This window comes from Anguilla rostrata, chromosome 9 (assembly GCF_018555375.3).
Source record: "Anguilla rostrata isolate EN2019 chromosome 9, ASM1855537v3, whole genome shotgun sequence".
Classification (NCBI taxonomy): Eukaryota; Metazoa; Chordata; class Actinopteri; order Anguilliformes; family Anguillidae; genus Anguilla; species Anguilla rostrata.
The window spans coordinates 15,770,719-15,797,561 of record NC_057941.1 but is presented as its reverse complement, the minus strand read 5'-3'; positions in this window follow the sequence as shown (position 1 = coordinate 15,797,561).

Below are 26,843 nucleotides of genomic sequence, written 5' to 3'. Positions count from 1 at the left end.
TCCTCTTCACTATGGAAATTTTTTACAAACACAAAAGGTCTAAATCTGAGGCTTTATATGGGACAGTGTGTTACCCCTGACCAGTTTTTGCAACTATCATTAGAAATTCAGTGTTATTTAAGTGGTGGAAATATTTCATGTATGCTATCTATGCATTCATAGTATACAGTAGCCTACATTAACCCATAAATGTGATGGTGTGGGCTGGAGTCAACCAACACACCATAACCTTGATTTAAAAATCAAATAGTTTCCTCACATTTTGGCTTTCTTGCCAAACTAGTTATGAAGATAAAAAGATATTTAACTTAAATCAGTCAAGGTTAAGGACACAACGCTGATTAAATATGGATATGTTCAATTACGTTCTACAAATATTTTTACAACTTCAGTTTTTGGACTAAGGTTCTGATGAAAATTCAAGACAGCCGCCCAGCTTTCAGTAAAGAGAAAATAATTGTTTCACTGGAAGCAGCATAAACTCCGAGTCCTGGGCTATTGTCTGAATTGACCAAAGCCGACTTTCAAGCCTATTACTCTGTATTTTGAAAAGGACAATAGGAACATTCATAGAGCATATTCCCCCACTAAGAGCGTGTCTGCGCAGAACTACTCACAATGAGCTCTGTCAACCTGACTGATTACACCATAAATACGGAAGAAACATTCCTGGCATTGATGGTGCAACAGAAAAAGAAAAGGCCAATGTAATATCTGCAAGAAGGATCTGGTCTCTGTGCTGCAACATGGACCAAACAGCGTCGTTATGGAGAGATTTTGTCACACTGACAAATGTTTGTTAGTTTTGAGAAAAAGTACACTCACAGGAAGCATCCTCCAGACTCCATTACAACAGTCACAAAATGCCCACCCTGCTCAAAAATCCACTTAAGCTTAACATTGGCCAATGATTTATGCATTGAAAAATTGCCCAGACTAAGTAATTAAAAATGGGTAATTTATGAATACATAAATGTTTGAGGAAAATTACAACGCCTCTAACATCAGGTTGCTCAAAAACATAATGGGGCTCATAAAATAGTCTTACCTTTGTTCTTAAAAATGGTCCTACCAAAAATTAAAAAAATTAAAATAAAATTTAGTTTCATGACACTTGCAGTCCTTTGTTTTTGTGCATATCCCAGGTGTATGAGATGATGAATGCTGAGTGATTGTAAATTTTATGTGCAATCCTGTTCATGTGATTTGCATAAGGAAACAGCCATGAACAAATACAGATGAGAAAAAATGATCAATGCCAAAAGGTTCTCAGAAACATTCTTACACACAGTCTACGATAAAATGTGATCATACACGTTTCGTGAACGACGCCCAATGTGTTATGCAGACTACTGGTCCAAACCTGTGGGTAAGGACCTATCCATATCAAGGAAACGTAACCTACAGCATCAGGTTATAACAGTTGATTCCTAAAACTAATAGCTAAGGTTAAATGGCTAAGCTAAGGTCATATTTTTAATACTTAAAATCTAAAGGAAAAAGTTACTGAACAATTTATCATTAAAATGGGCCAATTGATATCTCTGGGCCAATTTGATCAGTGCATGGCTCTTTCGAGCAATAGTAATTATTTTGATCGTCAGTTGATTGGGTACTTGAAACAAAATAATACAATGCTGAGTAATTACTGTCTTCTCTGTCAGAAGCAACTTTTAGCTTATTCCGAAAGCATCAAGGGCAATTATTATGAGCAGTTTGGTTAATTGGCACCAGTACAGTCTAGTAGAGTGCAGTAGGAATTACCTGGGTCACCCTCTTCATTGAAAATAAATGACTTTTGGCAAGTGGGCCTCGGGACTGCTGTGTTTGGTGTAAATATGAGGTTGTTCAAAATGATTTAATGACCTAACAGAAATCTCCTGACTCACAGATAGATTGTGCACTGATTTAAAGTTTGTTTCATAGTACCTATGCATAGTACCACGGTCTCTCTCTCCAAATCTCCATCCAAGTAAGTATGAATTTGTCACAGTGACATCCGCACAACGTAATCAAATTAATTCATACAACGTAGCATTTAGAGTGGGAGGGAGGGAGAGAGAGTGGGAGAGAGAGAGAGAGAGAGAGAGAAAGAGAGAGAGAGAGAGAGAGACTGTGCTACTATGCACTATGGTACTATAAAACAAACTTTAATCAATATAGTACATGACACATGGCTGACTCTGTTTCACGCTCTGGAACAAATGTGTCAGATTTATCATAGAAAAAGGATGCATCATGTGCATGGTAGGCTGTGGAAATGGTGATCTGCAGTACAATGGCAAGACACAAATTGTAGAACAATCTATACAACTAATGGCAGATGAGAAGAAAATAAATATTCAGCCCTAACAGAAATGGAATCTACTGTCAATATATTTAGTTTCATTATTCAAGCTGGTTTCTGTCAGGTGTGTTCAGTTGCTTCCTTAGAGCAGGTATAAGAGAGCTTTCAACGTCTAGTTTTGATTCTAGCCTTTTGGATTGCCTTTGCAGTCTGTTATTGGTGTTTGTCAACATGAGGAGTAGAGTTGTGTCAATGAAAGTCAAAGAAGCCATTATGAGACAGACAAATAAGAGGAAAAACATTCAGAGGCGATAGGCCAAACCTTAGGCTAACCAAAACCAAATGTTTGGAACATCTCTGTGATTTCTGAGCTCGCCAGTGCTCTCTTCCTTCATAATAATGCTCCGAACATTTGGCTTTGGTTAGCCAAAACAGGGTCTACAAATGTTATTTATTCAGTTTTTGGGACTGTAAGTAGATTAGAGTCAGTGGATCTGAGAGTTCAACCTGGGAAATAATTAGGCAGCATGTCATCAATGTACTCAGGGGATAAACCACTGACATATTTGAAAACAAGCAACAGGATCTTAAAATGAATTATGAATTTAACCGGCAGCCAATGAAGGGATTTTAAAACTGGTGTGATGTGCTCTCTCTTTTTGGTTCCAGTTAGACCTCTGGTTGCTGCATTTTGGACATGCTGGACCAATCCTATTACCTTTTTAGGCCTGAGAATGGTGCATTGCAGTAGTCCAGTCTACTGGTTACAATGGCATGCATGATTCTTTCAGTGTCTTGTGGAGAAAAAAGGGTCTGACTTTTGCAATATTTTAAAATGGTAGAATGCTAAGATTATAGAGGTTTCTAGCCTTAACATTTAGATACTGTAGGCACATTCTAGGCTTAATATTTAGAGAGAGCGTCTTAAGGTGAGAGGTCAATCTTTCCCTTTTAGTCTTGCCAACAATCACCTAAATCTCTGTTTTATCCTTGTTGGATAAAATTTTGCCCCATCCAAATATTGATATCAAAAATACAATTTATAAGAGAGTCAACTGGCTGATGGTCATATCATTGGTTATCCTCTGCATAGGACTGAAAATTGATATTGTGTTTGCAAATAATGGCTCCCAATGGAAGCATGTGAAGACAAAAAAGTAAAGGACTCGATGATTGACCCTTGAGGCACACCACGTGAAATATTAACTCTTATTGAATAGTCACCTACAGTGACAAAAAAAAAGTCTCTGTGTGTGATACATTCTAAACCAATTTAGCACAGAACCTGAGAGGCCTACCTATTTTTCCAGCCTGTCGAGGAGGGTGTCATGATCAACTGTGTCAAATGCTGTGCTGAGATCAAGAAGTACTGAGGTGGAAATATTGAGTCAAGATTAATTCCGACCACATTTATTAGACCTTGTCCAGTGCTGCATGGGATTAAAACCAGATTGTTATTTTTTTAATATGTTGTACGAGTTTACATGGTCTGTCAGTTTCAAGGTTTTCCAGGATTTTGCTCAGAAACATCACATTTGAGATGGGTCTGTAGTTATTTCGAGTAGAAGAGTCTAGTATACTAGAATATTAAGTATTTTAAAAGTATATTAAAAAAGATGTGGTGTCCTGGAACAAAAGTCTTATGAAAAGAGCAGATGAGTATTAACCTCTAGCAAAGTGATGGGAGGGGGAAAGTCTGGGGAAATAAAGGAAGTGCTCATGATCCAAAGCACCCCCTACTCCATCTGTGAAACATGGTGGAGGTAATGTTATGGCTTGGGCATGAATGGCTTCCATTGGAAGCCATTCATCTTCTCTTTATTGATGAATGGATGAATTCCAAAGAGTACAGAAACATCATATCTGCTTAGATGCACCAAAATGCCTCAATAATCATTGGATGGCACTTCACCTTGCAGCAGGACACTGAGCCCAAAAAATGGAAAAACAACCAAAGAGTTTTTCAGGGCCAAAAAGTGGAATGTTCTTGATTGGCTATATCAATTGCCCAACCTGAATCCAATTTAACATGCGTTTAATTTTCTGAAGACAAGACTGAACACATTTAAAATCCAATGTGCTAGAGTACAGAGCCAAAACAAAAATTGTCTCAGTGTCCAAATTCTTACTGACTATACTGTATGTATAAGTGTGTGTGAGTGTGTGTGTGTGTGTGTGTGTACATATATACATACACGGTTTCCCATGATTCTGATTTCCCTTCCACAGCTACACAGCCTAACAATGAATGGGCATTGTAATTTCAAACAAAAACAGCCTGTTATTTTTCTGCCAAAATGTTGATTACTGAAAGAAACAATAGCCCTTTTTGCATTGGAAACCTGTTATTGAAAATTCAACCCAAAATTTCTAGCCTTTTAAAACAATGTATGAAAAGCACATATTCTTAACTGCATTTCTTAATTAGCATGCAGCATGTTGTCTGTGAAATTGATAAGAGGAGAATGATGGTGCGTAGGCTATGTTAAAGTTCACTCCAAGGAGAAGAGAGGGAGAAATGTGTTGAATTTGTTATGACCAAAGAAATTACTTTTAAAAAAATATTGCACTTTGTATGGGGTTCATGCAGTTCATACTATGCAGTTCAGAGTAAAGATGAGTAACTATTTTTTTATTTATAAAAACATTTTGTCTATGTTTGAAACTTGACTGTTTGTTTCCCTCAGTGTTATAAAAGCCTGTTATGGCTATATGATATATAGGTCATTGTTTGTTAAAAAAGCTATAAAAAGCAAATTGCCTGTTTAAAGAACAGTTTATTATGGCATTTGTAGTGCCCTCTATTGACCATTACATGAACATTAACTGAGATATGGCCATTTTTGTTTGAAGCCACACCCAGTTTCAAGTTCATTGGTTTATAGCTGCTGTACTTTTTATCCTAATGAGCTGGTTTATAGCTACAAAGTTTATGTCAGTAACCTGAACATATTCTACAAGTACTGTTCAAATTGGTGCTGATACAAAAAAGCCTTAGGGGAAAAACGATTTAGCATTATATGCAAATCAGCAAAAAATGCAATATGGCTTTAAATTAAAGATGCAGGTTTATACAGGCTACTCAAGAGATTATGTGTAAAAAGCTTTGCAAGAATTAGACAAAGGTTATGGAGGTTATGACATTTGAAAGTCTTGAAAATTTGACCTTTAACTATAGCACCACCATCTGGGCTATTGGAGAAATATTATGTACGTGGGTACCCTCCATAATTATGAACGTTGCTGCCAAGTTTGAAATCTCTTCCATGTACCATCTCACAGGTAATTGTGCAAACAACAAGAACGACCTCACAGGAACAATATGTTGATGTTTTGGAAAGTATAAAAACAATTTCATGGCTATGTTTTTTGAAAAGCACACTGTAAATGTGTGCAATGCAAATTCTATTGTTCTAGAGCAATTTGGACAAATGGATGGATGATTTAGAAGGGCTGTGTGCTGAAAGAAGGGCAATTGCAAAGGATTGTCCACAGATCATATCACCTGTGGGTATGGCAAGGCTGTGACTGCATTATGACAAAACAGATTGTCAAGCTACTTGTGCCAGTGAATTGCTACTACTGCCAGCAAACAGGAGTGCTTCTCCCAGGAGGAGATACAGATTGAAGGATGCCGTACTGCTGTGCTTATGAGCGATCTTCGGTGTTATATAGCTGGATTTTCATTTCTCCCTTATGAAAATAGCAGCAAGTGTTGCAATCTCTCATTTTACCCTCCACCATCACCACCACATCAGTAAATGTACACATTTTAGAGGTGGAACCTAGCAACATCCAGGCTGGTCTTGCTACTTTATCTAATCTTGAATTATATTAGTTTTAATCTTGAATATGTGCCACAGTCCTGGGGGAAAAAACAAACAAACAAACAAACAAACAAAATGTATACATCAGTCCCCATAATTTGGTGACCTCAATATTTATTTATTTATTTTTTCTGAAAGAACTGGAACATTTTACCATTTTCTGTAATTGGCTGAGGAGAGCTTCTAAGGCCTGTCTGATCCAGAGGTTTCTGATGATCGAATCATAGCCGAGTTCCATATCCTGAGAGGCTGCTGAATGTTCACTGTTCGCAGTTTGAAAGCATGGTTGCCACAAAGCCACATATCTTCACAAAGCTACGGCCTACAGTGACAGGTGCGGTGTGGGATGGATGAAATGGCAACTTCCACTTTTCCAATCACATTTAATTACAATGAGAAAGAAGGGTCTGGCATCTTGGGAGTAGACATCTGACAGAGAGCATCTGGTAGTAGGTCTGTGTTTGATGACTTCATATATAGCCGCAGGTGCATTAAATAGGAGATAATCCATGAGGGCTTGAGACATCTTTTAGCAGTGAGCTCAGATCAATCTATCGCCAGTGCAAGCTACTACATTTATTAATTCAGGAGTTACAATCTGTACAGATGTATCATGTCAAGATGGATGCCATGTACGCATATGTAATCTTTGTGGAGCAGAAACTTACATAATATGCATGCCCAATTATGACAGCACATTCAGTAATGTATTCAGTATTCAGTATTATGTAAACTTCAAGATCACAGGTCTGGTTCATAGCCGAAATAATGTCCCCAGTGTTCCCATTTGGCCAGTTCGCTTCTTGTTTGCATTAATTATAATCTGTGCTAATGCAAGAACCATGAGCTGCAGAGCTCAATTATGTACTACAAAGGTGCACAGTGCTCAAGGAACCACCCCTCTTGACCATTAAAATGTATTTTTTATCTTCATTTGAGGAAGAAAAACCCAGTAGAGCACCTTGAATGTTTTGAATTTTAGATGTGCTCTAATCCAGTATGAAGCATGCTGCTCTTGGGACACATCATTACGTAATTGAGATCACATGAAAGTATTCACTGCTGTAAGACTTCAGCTGAAATTCTGTTTAGGATTGAGGATCCGTATTTTGAACGATCAAAATGCAGCTGTGGAATTCCTGCCAGTTTCCTGTTTTGTAACCACTAGAGCCTGTCCACAGCTTATATCACGGCAGGATGGCTTCCTGTCCATACTACCTTGGATCATTTTCCCAACCTGAGCTCAAATTAAGCACGGCTCATACTTGCTTGTTGTCACAAGCACGCCAGCAACATACCTTCTCGGGTGGCTGAATTGGTTTCGGTGAAAATGAAAAGCAAAGGCTGCCAAGAATTTGCATCTGCCACAGCAACAAATAAATATGCCAATACATCCATGATGAGTCTGAATCATTAGCTGCAATGGGACATAGAGCATATGCCCTGTCACTTCGTATATAAAATTATATCTGTACCATTCTTGTGCAGACAATCCTTTTGGTAATTAAATCTACTTTAAGACTTGAGTGTCCTGTTATGACTGAGAATACCCTTTGCTATTTAAGGAAATGATGCATGTCCTTACATTTCAAAATCCATAGTGTGAGTGAAAATGCATTTTTTTGGCCATGCTGCTTGCGCTCATTGCTGCAACCTCTGCCATCCATTTGGTTGAACACAGACAAGCATGTGTTGTACTCTGAAGTGGCAAGCTCTGCTTCCCGTCATGCTGGTCTCTCACAGATATGAGTCCAAGGACGACACCTTATGTGCCGTCTAACAGGTGGAATTGTGTGGCACTGATCAATCAGCGGGGGTCCCTGGAACACTATAAGATTTTATCATTCCAGCCAACTGGCCTGATGCTTCACTGCCTGATGCTACAGCCAATCGTGTTACCCTGTGGGGCTGCTGGCCACTGGCATGGTCCGGGTTTGACACTAGGCTGGAGGAACATCCATGTATTAGAACAATGCTTTAACAGGCCATCCACTAGCCACATGTCAATTTAACATAGCACAAAACAAGCTAGAGCAGGTGTTTGATTAGATAAACTGTGACTGTATGTTGCTCATTTCAGGAATATAGACTTTTAAAATGGCTAAGGAGGAGCAGAGGCTATATACTCTATGCACCTGTTTGACTGATTGACACAAAGCCAAGAGTGAGCTAGCTCATTATAGGCATAGCAGGTAATTCTGGCTCCCAAACAGTGGCAATGTTCCATTCTTAGAGAGGGATAGCAGTGACATAAATGTGAATTGAAGGCGAAGCAATGCAGGCTCTGCAGGAGAGGAGCCAGTGAGCGTTGCTCGTGACAGTACCAGATGCTCCTCGAGCACCTTGAAGACATTGATTACTGTCATTACCGAGTAATCTTTATCACATGATGAAATGCATAGTCACTTGCGTACGTATCTCCACAGCTTCTCAGCAGGGAAGATGGTTGCCTGCTGAGGTGTAGGGAGATGGAATGACTTCATTTTCAGGGATTATCAAAACAGCTCTGGCTTAGTTGGTGTGTTCTGTAATATTTTCTACCATGAAAACTGACAGCATTAAAAATAAAGCAGCAAATGGCAAAATAAAGAAATTGTATCCTCCAGACATGCCTAGCACTTCATTTAAACAAAACTGTGGATATTTTGTTTTGGTAGTTTCAGATTGTTACAAGACAAATGTGGGTAGCAGATTGTGTATATGTGCGTGTGTTGTGGGGTTCATGGGCATTTATAATCGCACCACAACTTTTTGAAATTATATTATTTTGCAACTCATACCCTTGCAGTCAGAGTTTGAGTTTCTCAAACTCACTCAAAGGTTTGAACTGAAGACTTTAAAATATATTTCCAGTAAAGGTATGGACTGCTTTTCTGGTTCGGAAGCATGCAAGGGTAAGGAGTAATACAAGATTAGGCTGTGATTGTGTGATATTTTTTCCCTTTGGCTGAGGGAATGGCTCAGTGGCATGTACCATCTGTCTATTGTAAGCGATGACCCTGAGAGCTCCATATGGAGGGGGACACAGGCCAAGGCTGGCACCGAAACCTTGGCACTGCATGGTGGTTTACACAATCTCTGAGATAAGAATACCCAACGTATAGCAAGGGAGCAGAGCATGCCTAGAACATGACTTTTTACATCTTAAGTCGTTTCAATGACATTTTCTCGTGAGTAATTCGTTTGAGCGTGTCTCATCTGCTGCCCAAACTAAACCTGACATTGCATCAAGGCTGTGCCTAAAAGGGAACAAGATGACCAAGAGGAAAATAGCTTGCATTCCAGTCAGTAAAATGAATAGTCAGCTATAAGTGATTATATTAAAGGAGAAAAATGCAACCTGATGCAGTTACCTAATAATTGGATAGACCAACATGCATTAGAAATATACTTCATTCTTGAAAAGACTGGGCTCTGGGGACTGACATCGCAGGCCAAACAACTTCAATTTTGAAGAATAATGAATAGGAATGTATGAAGAATAGGAATAGCGGTGTAAAAGAAAGGGTTCAAATTGTTTAAAGAGACTAACACACATGGGCATTTCTTGCATTTTTAGTATGGCACAAAGGATTTCACTGGCACTTTTATCCTACTGTTCAATAATTTTGAATTCATGAAAGTGCCATGTTTACTCTACTACAAAAACAAAAATGAAGAAATTATTTGCAATATCTTGACAATCACCTGAGAAAGGTAAAAGAAAGAAGTTTGCCTTAGCAAAAATATTTAAAATGTGAAAAACAATGCATTCAAATGTTACATACTTCTTAATTCATAGCAAATGCATTCCGGTAAAGACTGGTTTAGTCATAAGTCAAAATACTAAGGGGAATATATGATATAGGTTAGTTCAGAAAAGAGATACCCACTTCACTCAGTCAACCTTACTAGTGTGACATCAATATTTTGGGTAAATGGGCACTTGAATGAAAGCTAATTGTAGAATTTTAGGTTAGAGGGACATTTTAAGACATGAAGTCCATTTCATGAAGTCCATTTCTAATTGCGTAGCGATAAGGCAAGAGCAAATCATTTATCAGCAGTAATATAGTAGCTGATTGCCTTTACACAAGTAAAGTGTGCAAATAAGTCTTACACTTGAGCTTATTTATTTATTTATTCAAGTTATTATGTTGGGGGGTTGGGCTGCAAGTGTAAGCAGTACTCTATTACATTCCCTGCTACAATTAGTCATGGATGCCAAAGGAATAAAGCATGCGTGAAGGAAATTTGCATTGCTTATTTGTGTGTCGAGGCATTCCAAGATAGCAGACTTACAGCAATTAAGACAAAGACTCACACGGGTCTGTTTATGTGTGTGTGTGCGTGTGTGTGTGAGAGAGAGACGTTCAGGACTGTCAGGTTGAACAGAACCAATTATAAAACCAATGCAAACCATACAGGAATACACTACAGTTTTATTGGAATGTATGGCATTGTTTTTCAACATATATATTTCAAACATGGCCTCTCTTCCCAAATTGTGAAACCTCCCAATTCCTCCTAGAATTGTTGCTGATTCTAGGTGGATCCATTCAGTTATATGAACAATCGATCAGCTATACTAAAGCTCAACACCAAACAGAATCATATGCAGCAGCTCGGATCAAACTGCAAGTACCCTTGTTATACCACCTCCATATTTATTAATTAAGGATTTTCACTGAATTATTGAACTGGAAAGCAAGTCACAAATAAAACATTAAACCGAGAACTGTTCTCTTATCCATATTCCTCTGTTGATGTGAATACAAATATGCATACTCAGGATAATTTCATCATGTACTATTAACAAGTACAGCTGCTGCAACGTTTCAGTCAAACTTGCTTTCTGTCGCTAAAGATCACAATTTTTGACCTAATTATCAATATAATAAATCCTGACCCACAACATTTATGAATACACATAGTATTCATTGTTGGTATAAACCAAAAACTGCCCTCTGTCAGTGAACTGTGTTAAATTGAATGTCGTCAATACATACAGTAATGAAACAATCTTGTTTTGAGGGAATCCAGGGCTTATTGTGCATATTAACCTACATGTGTCATTCATGTCTCGTTGAAAAGGAAAAGGCCACAAGTTATTAACCTTCCTAGTAGTCTCTGTTACAGCCTGTACAACTCAGTCAATGTCTGTGGAAAAAAGGATGGCTGGCTTGGGCATAGCATACTATAATATGACACTCAAGGATACTATAATTCAAGCACCTAATTCTGGCATATAAATATTCAATAAATGGACATTAAAAACAAAACATCTATCTCATCCAATAGTTAATATTCACTGCTTGTGGCTTTGCCTACTTCACAAAATAGTACAGAAGATTTATTTTGGAAGCATGCAGTATTCAATCCATTCCATCAATCAAAGCTGTTCAAACAAATTTGTTTACAAACATTCATTTTAATATGAGACATATGTGTGTCTCTAATGACTGGCCATACAAAAATATGATTTATTAATCCTGGCCTAAAATTGGATGCCATTGGAAATTGATAGCAATTACCATAGTTTTGGTTATGGTTTTCAATAGTTTCTGAGAATACTCCAAATATAGGGTTACTGGACTGTTGCATCAAACTACTTTTTCATATTGTTTTTTTCTTCTGTAGATTCCTGTGGTTTTCATGGATCTCATGGCTATACATGAAAACACCACTAAAGCTGTGATATGATGACAATGACTTCAGTAAGTCTTTCTTCTCCTACACGTTACTGATTCAAAATGCTCCAAAGACCTTTATTGTAATCATTTGTCTTTTGTGCTTTGCACTTTCACTTCTGTTCTGTCAGTAAACACTGAACTAATGAAATTGGCCAACACATTAAAACTAGTAATTTTACTATTTTGATGGATTAAGATGCATAATATAAATGAGCAGTATTTTACTTGTTGGGCTGCAATTTTAGCAGGAAAACCAACAAGAAAGAAACACATTTGTAGCTGGGGACTAAACAGGAGGCAATGATATTGTTATACATTAAGACTTTCTTATATGAAAGACTGCTAAGATACCTCAAACAAAAAAAACTGTTTTGCTGGAGGATTAGCTTAAACATATATATATGTGAAATATTTCCTCCTCCCTTTTTGTATTTTTTGTACGTTTGTGACCAATTCAGCTAATTTTTGCAGACTGCATTATCCAGACTGATACCATCCAGCAACTAAAAAGTAAGTCAAGTAAGCACTCCAAAGTACTTCTTATTTATTTAAGCAGAAAGGTCAGCTTAAAACTAATTTCTCTGTTACAGTGAGGACCAGGGGAAATAGGGTACATAGAGAATATAAGTGATTGCACAGCCAATTGACTGTGAAGGGGACAATTAGGTTGCCAGATTGAAGAGAGCCAGTTTGGGAATTTTACTAAGACACTGGGGTTAATACTCTTTGCCTCTTCATAAGTGGCATGGGATGTTTAATGAACACAGTGAGTCAGGACATTGGTTGTATAAGGTGCTGTTAAAAGTATTTCCCCTTTTCTTTATTTTCTTTATTATTGCATATTTGTCACTGAATTGTTTCAAATCTTTAAACAAAATGTATAAAGGGAAACAGAGTAGACACAAAATACATTTTACAATTATTTTTTCATTTATTTCATGAAAAAAAAAATCTAACACCCATATCACCCATGTGAAAAGTTACTCAATCAACCTTTTAACCAAATTTAATTGATAATTAAATTCAACTGATTGAACACAACCAGGCCTGATTGCAGCCCGCCCTATTCAATATAAACCTCACTCATATTTAATGTTCATCAGAGTGAAGTCGACATCACAAAGTTTCTACAAGTACACTATGCCACAATCAAAGGAAATTACTGAAGAGATGAGAAAAAAAAGGTTGAAAAATATCAGTTTGGAAAAAGGGTTACAAAGCCATTTCTCAGGCTCTAGGACTCAAGTTTATTCCACCAGTAAGAGCCATTATCTCCAAATGGTGAACACCTGGAACGGTGGTAAATTGTCACAAAAGATCCTAGAAGAACATCCAATGAACTGCAGGCCATTCTAGCCTCAGCTAAAGTCAGTGTTCATGACTCCACGATAAGAAAGAGACTGGGCAAAAATGGGATTCATGGGAGAGTAGCAAGGCAGAAACCACTACTAACCAAGAGAAACATCAATCCTTTTCTCACATTTGCGAAGAAGCACCAGAATGGTCCCCAAGCCTTTTGGGATAATGTTTTATGGGCAGATGAATCAAAAGTGATACAGGTCCAATTATGTTTGGTATAGAGCGAATACAGCATTTCACAGTAAGAACATCATATCAACAGTGCAGGCCAGTCAAATTCTTCCCCACCAAATCATTTCTTTATGGCCCTTGCTTTGTCATGGGGGCATTGTCATGCTGGAACAGGAAAGGACCTTCCCTAAACTGTTGCCACGAAGTTAGACATGCACAATTCTTTAGAATGTCATTGTATGCTGTAGCATTAATATTTTCCTTCACTGGAACTAAGGGGCCTGGCAGAAACCGTAAAAAATAGCCCCAGACCAATATTCCTCCTCCACCAAACTTTACAGTTGGCACTATTTGGGCCAGTACACCTGGCACTATGCATTTTGCCAAACCCAGATTTGTCCATCACTGCCAGATAGTGAAGCGTGATTCATCACTCCAGAGAACATGTTTGCACTGCTCCAGAGTCCAATGGTGGTGTGCTTTACATCACTTCAGCCAACGCTTGGCATTGCACATGGTGATCTTAGGCTTGTGTAAGGCTGCTTGGGCATGGAAACCAACTTCATGAAGCTCTTGATGAACGGTTCTTTTGCTGACATTGTTTCCAGAGGCAGTCTGCAACTCCGTAGTGAGTGTTGCAATCGACAGCCTATTTTTACATGTTACATGCTTCAGCCTAACGCTTCAGACTGAGTTATTGTTGCGCCTGTAAGTTTCCACTTCACACCAGCAGTACTTACAGTTGACTGGGGCAGCTCTAGCAGAGCAGAAATTTGATGAACTGACTTGTTGGAAAGGGGGCATCCTATGACAGTGCCACATTGAAAGTTACTGAGCTCTCCAGTATGACCCATTCTACTGCCAGTGTTTGTCAATGGAGATCGCACGGCTGTATGCTTAATGTTATGGACATCTTAGCAATGGGTGTGGCTGAAATTGCTGAACCCACTAATTAGAAGGGGTGTCCACATACTTTTGGCCACGTAGTGTATTTGCAAATTAAAAATAAAAAAAAACAGGAAGGTCGTGATAACTGTAAAAGGAGATTTTTAAAAATCAGATATCCGCTCTGCTTCTGTGTTGTATTGTGAAGAGACAGCATGCACAAATAAAGACAAAGATACAAAGTGCCATGTGTACAGTTATTCCCTGTGGTGGTTTATTGAGCCTTTCTTTTTCAAATGCTCGAAATAGCAATTTACCTTGCATTACTTTCATTCAATTAGCTGATGCTTTTATCCAGAGCAACTTTCAATGAAAGAACATAAGTGCACCCACGTATGTCAGCAACATAACATTCCAGGACCAACCAGTGTAAATTCAACATCACTAAAGCAATAAATGCAAGTTAAATTTCCACACGCTAACATAGGACTAATGAAAATCATAGATTTGTAAGCTAACATCCTTATAACCTGCTTCATGATTTTATTATAGTTGTAAAGTAATTACATTACTAAAGAGTGCTAGGGGGTGGGAACAGGAAGGGAGCCAAGATGCAGTCTAAAGAGGTGGGTCTTCAGGCTTTGTTGGATTATAGCCAGTGTTTCTGCTGTCCCAACCTCTGTGGGAAGTTTATTCAATCAATGTGGGGCTAGTACAGACAGGCACTGTGACTGAGACACCATGCAGGGAGGGGATAGCCAGAGACCCCAAGGCTGTGGAGAGGAGAGATCCAGCCAGTGAGTAAGACTGGAAGATAGACCAGAATAGTTTGGGTGACAAATTAAGACTGTTCTACTGGATGGATGAGCCCCACAGTCTGGTGCTGAACCCAAACAATTCCAGTCATCTGTGGTGCGATAAGAAGGGGTAGGTGACATTGTATGCATCGAAAGAACGCATGTTAGCCTGTACTCTCCTGAATCAATAGCAAAGAAGATTAAGATTAGATAAATTTGATTTTCCATTCTGAATTTGGAAGAAAAAGCATAATACAATAAATAGGTGTATCAAGTCAGAAATATTTATGGGCTGAAGAGATGACCAGGCAATAAGAGAGCATTACATATTACCAACAGGCAGCACATTATTATTATTCTTTTTAAACTGTTATGTAAACATATATACATATTTTCAAAAATAGTTGGGTGAAACATACAAATCCTGTAAGTTGTGAGTTGCTGAGTGGAATTCAAAGGTGTCCCCTTGATTAGTAGTGCAGCATATGCTTGAATCATTACATCTCAGTTGGGACAGCTCACATATATATTAATGGAAATGCTAAGTAATTATTTTTGTTTCAGCCCTAAATGTATCTGATTTAGGTATGTCTGTGCACTCGCGTGCAACAACTTATCAAATAGGGATCACGATACGTATCCCCTACTAAATAGAAAATATACCAAAACCCCCCATTACCTACAAGCAGATCAACAACAGTTGGAAGCTGGGGTGGTGGAGGATGAGCGCAATTCTGTGAGCTGCAAAAAGCAAAGAAGGACCTGAGGTCTGACTGTCGGTTGAAAAAAGATGCTCCATTAATGATGTGTGCATGTCATAGGCTCAGCATGAGAACATGCAGTGATGTGTTGAGTATGAGAACATGTGGCTGCTGAGGCCGACCAATGGTTGGCTGCAGCAAGAGTTTCCTGACTTCAGTTCCATCTGCTACTCTCACCTGACCATTTTTATTTAGGCATTTAGCAGATGCTCTTATCCACAGTTACTTACACAGCGTACATCATTTAACATCTAAACTATTTATATAGCCAGATATGTACTGGACCAATTCAGGTTAAATACTTGCTCAAAGGTACAATGGCATCACCCCGTCTGGGAATAAAAATTAGAAGCCCAGTTCCAAAACTAGGGTGCTACATTGTTGCCCTGGTTTGTGAAACATTCAAAACTTTGCTCAACCCAAAGGTAGATGACAGATCAGATGGTATCAGCCCAGAATTTATACTAATAACAAGTTCCTGGTTCAGAGCTGTGAATGTGGATGCCTGACACCTTGTCTTTTGAGTATAGGACAGCCTCACTATCAGTCATGTGTGGCATCATCTCTTCACATTTAATCTGACCAACATCTTAGAATCTGGGAGGGTACTCTTCGCACTCAACCAATCATCTCTGATTGGTGCGGTGAATATTGGCCCCAGTGCAAAATGCACATCCCTTCTGTCTGCTCCCTGCAACCTCTTCTCTCATATTTTTAGTCATCAGTGCAGATTATGACACCTTTTAAAATTTCGTCCTTTTCTATTAGCTGAGTGTGGGGCACTATGGGACTTACCTCTGTAAGGTTAACTTTGCATTCAAATGAGTAAAGACAATAATAAATTAAATTTTTGGTAAATGGAAAGCTATTTTATAAAATAAACTGAGCAATAAATGCATTTCATGAAAAGGGGGGCCATTTCTGTGGTGGACTCCATCTCCATCCCCTAATTGGCTTTCATCAGAACTACTATCTCTTGATCGTTGCACCTCAAAACAGCTGGCAGTTCCATTTCAAATACCACAATGGTAATAATTATCTTGAAATTACAGTGTCTGAAGTGCAGCCAGCACTAAATTGCAAGTACGCCTGCAGATGAAAGGACTTGTCTGAAACCAATGTGTTGTATCAATGTGTGCTGCATTCATGACCTTCAAAATGTATGTAATGCGTATTGTAAATTAGAAGATATTTAAAGGCATGTCTAATGGAGAATTTAATGACCTCCTGCATGAGCACCATACTACGACGTAACCCTCTCTGCCTTTACCAGCCTCTTCTTATGAAGAGGCAAAGACAAAAATGCCAGTAATGTGATGCAAATTTAACACCGTTGTCTGCAGTGTGAACAATCTGCATCTTTTTAGGATATACTGCGATACATTCTCATAAAACCTTCTGAAGGTAAAACAGTATTTTCAGCACAATCACAGCACATTTCTCCAGTCTCCAGGGTGAACTTGCAAAACTGCAACTCAGGTTCTCTATTTTCCCTCCTTTCCTGCTGTTCAGTGAACGTCTGCTGCCACACAGATGTGTGCTCAAAAGCCGCAATGCATTCTCTAGGGGTGTTAAGGGGTATACAGAGGAATATTGGAGATTCACAAGGTACGGCATGCCAAAATGCTACCAGTCTTTCTAATATAACTTATGCTATTGTGCTGTAAATCTGCGTCTCCATGGCATTGCTCCCCAGGGCCTGATATTATCAGACAGGAGAAGAGGTAAACGCTGTACCTCCAGGTCTCAGGTGAAGCAAACAGGGCTGAAAGACTACTCATTTTTTCAGGCTTATTTTGACAGGGTCTGGGGCATTCAAAATATACTTCACCTTGGAATATATGTGATCACTCACAATCAAGGTAACTCCACTGCGGCTGTACTCATATTCATGTTTCAGGGTAAACTCATATGTTGGGCGATGTACTTCTTACTTCAGGTTTTTTATTTTATTTTTAACAGTATTAACCTTTTCTCGCACACTATCTGTATATATAATAAAACTATTTCTCCAATTAACGCTTTAAGTCTAGATTGGGAGTCAGATAGGGCTCCATAGACCCCTCCTGCCATTTTTTGTTTGTACAGTGCACACTAATATAAACAAGCACAGAACCGCCCAGACCCACGGCGCAACTCACTTCCGCAGACACATTTTAGCTGGCACCACCTGCGTATGCGTCCCACAAAACTTCCCTCAAAGGTCGTCCGTGAGTGAGTGACCACAATTTGCCATGCATAGCCCACGGTGGCAGTTCCTGCACGCCGTGGGAAAAACAGAGCAGGTTGACAGAACACATTTTCTGTAAGCAGACGAGATGCAACATGTACACCCATTATCCAATATGTTTATTTTAAGTGATAACTCTCATGAAAATTCAATTTAGGGAAAAGTATACAATAAACATGCTAATATATTTCCTTTTAAGTTATACAAACTGCAAATGCAGGTGGTTTTATATGCTGCCATGCAGCTTTCAAAGACTAAAGGGCCACTTTTATTTGCATAGACACAAATGTAATGCAAATACTACACCTCAGGCATTATACATGTGGAGCAGAACATGAGACAAATCCTGCCTAGATTTCAACATTGACTGATGTAATTTGTGCCCATTCTACAAACAAAATGATTGTTCTGGAAAACCATATGCTGTGATTTTAGATTTATGTCTAAAAGCAAAAAATGAATAACCCAGTAGAGTTTTAAGTAGAAAATAATGTGTTTTAGATCAACTTCTCAACAAAGGTAAGATGTCATTGGCGTTGGCTTTGAAGTGAAGGATATATGGGCAATTTTTAGACAATGGGCTCTTATCCAAAACTGTTTTTAAAAGTAAATAACTTGAAACACAAGCTAATATGAAATTCATCATATTATAAAATGTTTTGAACTTGATTGTATGATTTTTGTGTGTACCTACATACATGTAGGACTAGAAGAGCATACTGTCTCTTAAATGGGTTACATAATAACAGATTCTTGCCCCATCTTTTTCAAATGCAATGACACACTGTTATATTAGAGAAAGTCTGCAGATTAAGGTTAATAATTACTTGACTACCAACTTTAATTACAAGCACCAATTTCTTTCCTCCTTTTACTGAAATCAATGAACTGTGCTGTCACAGGAGTGGATGAAAGCGGTCCTTAATTACATTTATATGGGAATGAGGAACATAAGATTGCACATTCATATGTCTCCTGCACACTTATGACAGTTAAATGTGAAGACAGAATCACAGAACTGACCTCCGGGCATATGCTCAGGAAGGGCCCTGCAGACCTGCACCATTATGGATAATTTATATTGAGTGTTGGGCATGCTGGGAGCACTGTTGCCACGTATGTCATGGTAATTGGAGGCACAAAGCAGGCTTTGGTGATTAGCTATTCTATAGTCTGTGGGGAGAACAACGTGAAAGGCTGCAGCCAGCTGGAGGCTACATGTACCTGGAAAATAACGTCGTGTTTGACGACATTTCATCTTTGTTCGCTCAAAGAGGGCCGCTTTACTGCAGACCATTACGAGTCACATTACCAAGCAAATGTGATTTCTTCTCTGTCATTGAGGTTAGATCCACAGGGTGCTCATGCTTGGACCTCACCGAATAGAAAAGCAAGAACTGAGTTTTGTTCAGAAGAAAGAGTCCTTTTAGACAAGTGTATTCGCACCGTTTCAATTTTAAAAAGAAACAGCACATAAAACGGAAGTGGTAATATCCTGCATTTGCTTATGCAAGAGTTGAGATTTATGTCAAAATCAGGAAATAATGTCAACGATTTGTCATAAAATTAATGCTTGCACTGTCTATGACTGGTACATGATGAAAACCCATGGGCTGAACTTTTGTAAAAATGGTTAAATAAATGGGTGCAATGAAAGCAGAGTGTGACCTTCTTTTTCTCTGAGTTTTTGGATGCAAGTACCAAAAAAAAATAAATAAATAAATAAAATAAACTGCTGTGTTGGGTGTAGGTTTATTGTCTTTCTAGTGTGTCAAAACAAAATATTTTGAACAAAGTTCTGTTAAATGTTTTGGCAGTAGTGCAAAATGAAGAAATGAAACATATACTATATGAAGTCCAGGTGAGTAGTGAAGAAGCACCAGCCGAGCATTATTCCCTTAAAAGCTTGGGTGTGCAGAAGTCCAAATGAAATCGGAACAGCCGTGATCTGAGGGTTTTTTCCACTGCCCTGACAGATTACATTGTATTACATTCAGACATTTATCAGATGCTCTTATCCAGAGCAACTTACACCGATCACAGATGTTATTTGTCACTTTAGACTGTAGGTAACATTTTGATAGCTGAAAATAAAAACTATTTAAAAAATACTATGTTGTGAAACTTATTCTATACATCCGCCTCAGTGCTGCAGTGCATCCCTGTGTGGGGACTAACAAACAGATTTAGAGTTTAACTAAATCTTTTTTTTGTTCACTGATTTAATGCTATACACCAAATAAACTATAAACTACGTGTGTGGCTTTGAGATGGGTAAACACATTAGTTTATGATGGATGTGATACATTACGTGAAAGTGCTGATCCGGCAAAGTTTTCACTACGTGGCAATTGAACGCAGTGTAAAAAAATACAGTCACAAAGTTCGTTAGCCTGCTACCAACAAAGATTTTGTCCCTATCAGACCATCTGACATTATTGGGAAAAAACACTACACATTGATCTGTGCTTTCTATGACCGCTGCGCAAATGCTTTCTGTTAAGTCTGCAGAAAGCAGTTCAGCGTGTCCCGTGGTGGGGAAGCAGACGTGAAACGCCATTGTGGTGTGAAACACCACGTAACTATTTCTGTAAGTCAGAAAAGGAATGCACTCATCTTTAGGTACTGTCAAAATCCAAATGAGCTCTTCAGAAATCAAGTTGCTGCTGCTACTGCTGAGCTCACTGATGTTTATGACAGTGTTGCACATCAACAGTCATATCGTCCTGTTGATAATTAATTGCCTATTGTACCCAGCTTCTGCAGTTATGTATTAGGCTAATTACAATAACAGAATGTTGTAGTTGGATCATCATGTACAGTGTCCACTGTCACAATTAGAGCTAGGGTCACTTATCAATTTTTTGATCATTATTGATTACTCAGTGAAATCGATAAGCAAAAGAAGCTGTTTGATTTCTCATTGAGTCAGTAACAAATTATATCCATGTTTGTTCAAATAACACAGTTTACCTTCCAGTCGTTTATGCTGCATTGAATAATTCTTTAACTGAACAGGATATTGTTTTAAGGAGATTTCTTCAAGTGTTTAGTCGTGGTGACTAATGCCTCTGGAGCAAACGAAAACTGCAGGATGTGAAGCAAACGTATTTGAATATCCAACGGATCAATGCATTTTTATTTACAATAATATATGCATATGTATATACTGAGAATTTTTTGTAGATTTATCAGCACAGTGAGCTCCATAAGGTTTGGGACAAATACATTTTTTCTTGATTTGGCTATGTACTCCACAATTGTAGATTTGTATATCCCAGGAGTATGAGATGATGAATGCTGACTGTTGGACATTTTATGCGCAAACCCATGTCTTTATTGAAAACATTGCATAATCATTCATAGTGCTGGAAAAAAAAACAGTGAACCCTTGTATCTAGTAACTGATAGGATCTCTTTAGCAGCAATAACCTCCAACAAATTTTTTCTATAGGTGCCACTCAGACTTGTACAATGGTTAGGAGGAATTTTAGACCATTTCTTTTTAAAGAATTTCTTCAGTTCATTGAGATTTGTCAGATTTCTTGCATGAACAGCCCTCTTCAGGTCATGCCACAACATCTCAGTTGGGATAATGTATGAACTCAGACTTGGCCATTCCAGAACATAATTTGCTGTTGATTTACTCATGTGTTTTGGGTCACTGTCTTGTGGCGTCACCCAACTTCTCTTACGCGTCAGGTGATGAACGGTTACCCTGACTTTTCCAGCAATATTTATTTATACAATTTTGAATTCTATGTTCCCTCAATGACTGCAAGCTGTTCAGGCAGCAAGGCATCACCAAAGCATGATGCTCCCTCCACCAGGCTTCACAGTTGGGATGAGGTTTTCGTGTTGGTGAGCAGTACTTTTTCTCCTACAAGCATAGAATTGTGCATTTATGCCAATAAGTTCAACTTCTGTCTCTTCTGTCCATTGAACATTGTCCCAGAAGCATTGTGGTGGTTTTTTGCAAACTTGAGATGTGCAGCAATGTTTTTTGGAGATCAATGGTTTCCTCCATGGTGTCTTCTCATGAATACCTAGTTTAGCGTTTTTCTTATAATGGACACATGAACAGAGAATATATGAAGTTCAAGAAATTTCTTCAGGTCCTTCACTGTTACCCTATATCTTTTTGACTTGCTTCAGCATTGCACACTGCACTCTTGCCGTGATCTTTGCAGGATACCCAGACCTAGGGAGAGTAGCAACAATACTGAATGTCCTCCATTTTTAGACAACTTGTCTTATTGTGGATTGGAGAACACACAGACCTTTAGAAATGCCTTTGTAGCCTTTTATGCATTTCTATAATTCTTCTAAGGTCATCCGAAAATGTTTTTATTCAGGGCATGGTTCACATGAACAGATATTTCATGAGCAGGGAAGATTCTACAGTATCTGTAACCAAACTTTGTGTGCCTTTTCATAGAGTAGGACACCTCCAATTTCATTGCATTGACTGGAACAATGACTCCAATTAGCTTTTAGAGAAGTCATTAGCCTAGAGGTTCACATACTTTTTCCAACCCAGACTGTGAATGTTCAAACGATACATTCAATATTGAAAGAAGTAGAATTGTTTTTTTTGTTATTAGTTTAAGCAGATTGTGGTAGTCTATTATTGTGACTTAGATGATAATCAGACCAGATTTAATGAGTAATGAATGCAGAAATCCAGGTAATTCCAATGGGTTCACAGACATTTTCTTGCAACTGTATATACACTGGCCAATAGTATGTGGACACCTGACGTCCAACATCTCATCCAAAATTATGGGCATTACTATGGAGCTGGTCCACCCTGGTCCATTACGCTGCTATAGTAATCTCCACTCTTCTGGGAAGGCTTTCCAATAAATGGTTAGCCATCTAGCCAACAGCAACCCAGATATGTGAATTTTGTTATGCCAAAAAATAGATAAGATTTTCTCAGTTGAAGATCAAGGTCCCCAAACAAGGGAATTCATCTCCCTCCATGTATTCTCAGGGGTGATGTCATAATCTGAAGCATTACCCAACGTAATGCAGCATGATGCTGTTTGAACAACTCTCTGTAATTGAACCCATTCATCTAATCTGAAGTATTAGCATTTATTGATATTTGTAATATTGCTCTACCATTGTCAACCCCGAGTGCCACCCTCAGTCCTCAGCAAATGTATTTCCTAATGAAGGGTATACAAATATACACAGCATGACACTTCACCACACTGTGTGGACAATAGGAAGAGCTCTTTGAATGGGACATTAACAGAATTCTGTAGGGTGTTCATGGTTATGCACATTCAGGCTAGATTTTTGTATGTACTTAGCTAAGAAACCCATAGCAGCATTTGTTCATGAAACAAATCATTACGGATACAATTAGAGCTAAGAATCTCTCCCCAGTGTGGCATTATATTGATCACAAGCTAAATTATTCCAGAAGCAAAAGCATTTTCACCAAACAGGTCTTCGGCCCTCAGGGCTCTCATTATCCTGTGCTTTTCAAAGCATAAAAATAGTCTTTTCTGAGCCGCTGTCTGTAATATTGTGGACTTTCACTTCCTGTCTGAAAAACAAGTGTCTCATTGCTGATGAATGTTCCACTGTGAAGGAATTCTGCATTACAGATGTTACAGTAACTAGGAAGAGAGGTTTAATTCTGAAGACACTTTCCGCAGTGCCTCGTGCCTCGTTAAAATTGATCCTTATTCTGGTTATGGTCATATTTTGATTATGCTGTTTACATGCATCATTCCTTTATACAGTACTGTGCAAAAGTCTTAGGCACCCTAGATTTGTAAATACAATATATAGTATATATTTGGTCTTAGATGTTTATTTTTTGTTTTCTGCATTTGTGTGTCAGTAGAAAAGAGCTACTTTGAGATTTCCAAACATGAATTTTCCAAAAAATGAAATTTTACAGATACTTTATTTAACAGAATACAAAAATATAATATTTTAAGTAATAGACTACTTTTCAGATAAAAACTTGATCAACGGTCTTTGGGATTACCTGGACAGCCAGAAGCAAGCAAAACAGCCAAAATCTGCAGAAGAACTGTGGCAAGTTCTCCAAAATGCTTGGAACAACCTACCAGCCAATTTTCTAATAAAACTGCCGGACAGTGTACCTAAGAGAATTGATGTAGTTTTAAAGGCGAAGGGTGGTCACACCAAACATTGATTTTATTTAGTTTTTAACTATTTACTGCTCTTTATATTATTTTTTTATATATTTATAACCTTTCATTTCATTATTTTTAAAAGCATCTTAGCTGTACAGCATTTTTACAGGTGCTTAAGACTTTTGCACAGTACTGTACATCACAGCTAAATGTTCTGTTTACATCATTCAGTATGTGCTAAAAAAATGGCTTTCTAGGAATTCTTCCATGTGTATGACGTGTTGAAAATTCACTGGGATTGAAAAAGCTGGTATTGTTTTTAATGCGTTAACTCATGGGAAAAATTTTAATGATTAACATGTAGAACTTTTTAAATTCTGGCTGTGGTAGTCCCATAAGTGCACATCTATGAGCAGATTTTGCTTCTACCATCCAATCTCTAACCAGATTTCCCATCTGGCATTCCATCTTTAATAATTCTAATTAATAATTGTAATTAAAATTAATCGCATGAGGTAATGTCTTAACGTTGACAGTCCTACAAAATACATTGCATTCAGTGTCTTCCATCTGTCTATAATTTGTTTTGTCGATCGGCTGAAACCAGCATCTTTCATTTTGTTTGCTACAGCCTTAAACAAGTTACTATTTCTGTTTTCTGCCATCCATGTATTGTACAATGTTTAATTATTTTACTACAGAAATTAAGACTTCTGTCTCCACATTGGTCCAGAAGTGTGGGTTCCTTTCTTACCGTGATGTGTTTTCACTGCAAACTAGCTGGCTGACTTCAACACCCAAGACATCTTGTGAATGGAATAAGGCATTTACATGCTTTTCTTTTTCAGGTTATTATAGGAATTTTCAAGCTCTCTTATACATATTTTGCATATTAAAAATAAAGGCTCAACTGACTTTTTCTTTTTGGAATAATGTGTTTACTTGTATCATAATCAGAATATTTGAGTTTACTGAATAAGATCCGCGTGTAACCTTGTTGAGTATTAGGGTTTGCACATCAGTGTTGTCCCATATTGTTTCAGAGTAGATTTAAAACCGCCAGATTTCTTTGAGGACTTTTCTTCCTTAAATGGACAGTTAAAAATAGATATGCAATAAAAATGTCTTCACTGACTGCTCAAACTCAGTTGGACTCATATTCCAACATAATGATGAACAGCTTTTGTTTCATATGACCTTTCCTACCACATTTTTTTCCTTTCACCTGTTTGCTATTTGAGCAATTGAGGAAATATTTAGGCCAGTTATCTATTTTGTTTTTATCAATAAATAGACTCTGGAAGATAGGGCCACTAGGTCAAATTCCTTGTGAATTAACCTAAGCTCTGCAATCTGTTAAGGCAGAACCATGCCTGAGGTTACAGTATGTCTGCTAGTTGTGGAAATAAAGCAAAAGACTGCTGGGACTGACCAAAGTCTGCAGAAAACAGAAACTGAATATAATTTTTCACTGTTGGACAGCACAATGCTACTTGCAAGTGCAATGATTTTAAAGGAACTCGTCACACTTTCTTTACACCTTTTCCAGTTTCTCTTTTGCTGTCGTATTTTGTGAAATGTTATTTCTGGTTTTGCTAGTTTGCTTCCTGAAATGGCATTTGGTTTTCAGAGTGGTCTATTTGATTTGTGAAATGTCATTGTGTTTTTTGTTTTGTAAATTTGTTTCATGAAATGCCGTTGTGTTTTTAAAAAGAGCTGGGAATTTGTTTTCAGATTTGTTGTTGTGTTTTATAATTTGGTTTGTGCAATGCAGTTGTGTTTTGCACTTCTTGGCCACCATACTAATTCCAGGCTTTCAGAATAGATTTCTTGTGACCCTGTCCTCAGAAGAACCCCACACATTCCTATGCAGACCCTGCTCCTGTGAACTCAACGACACCCCAACGGATTGATATTCCAGTTACCCCAGTAGCTTGTATGGCGTGTGGCAGCTGTGATATTCTAATCCAGATTTCAGCATTATAGGTTATTGGCTAACAAATTATGCAAAAAAGGATAATGTTGTGGATTTAAAAACAGATTTTTCCCTAAACTATATAAACTAAAACAAGGAATAGTTTTGACAATAAAATACATATGGACACAAAAAGCATAGATGCTAAACCTCTACACTCACCACCATACTAATAGTCCAACTGTACAGCACAGAACTAATAGGGTTTTCACCGGATTCTCCATTGGATAGAAATTACTTTGCTATAAAGTGATTTGGAATTTAAGGTCAAATGGCTTCACAGTAAAATGTTGTTCAAATTACTCATTGTACATAACACAATTGAAAATAATATTAAATAATGCATAGGAAACACCAGTGAACACACTATATATACACAATACAAATATATATATATATATATATATATATATATATATATATATATATATATCAGCATTGAAGGTGCATGGCTGTAAACATTCAAGCACCCTGTTTTCTTACAAGTTGATCATATGTTTCTTACTAGAATTATATTGAAGATTCATTGCATTGAGAGCAAAACATATGAAACACTGAATTTGAAAATTCAGCAAAACTGACATAATTCAATAGTTATATCCACCTTTGGGAAACCAAAAATTTATTCTATTATTGCATATTTGTCACATTGAATGGCTTCAGATTTTTAGTAGACAAAATGTTATATTAGACAAAGGGAACCTGAGTAAATACAAAACACATTTTTTAAATTATTATTTCATTTATTTAATGAAAA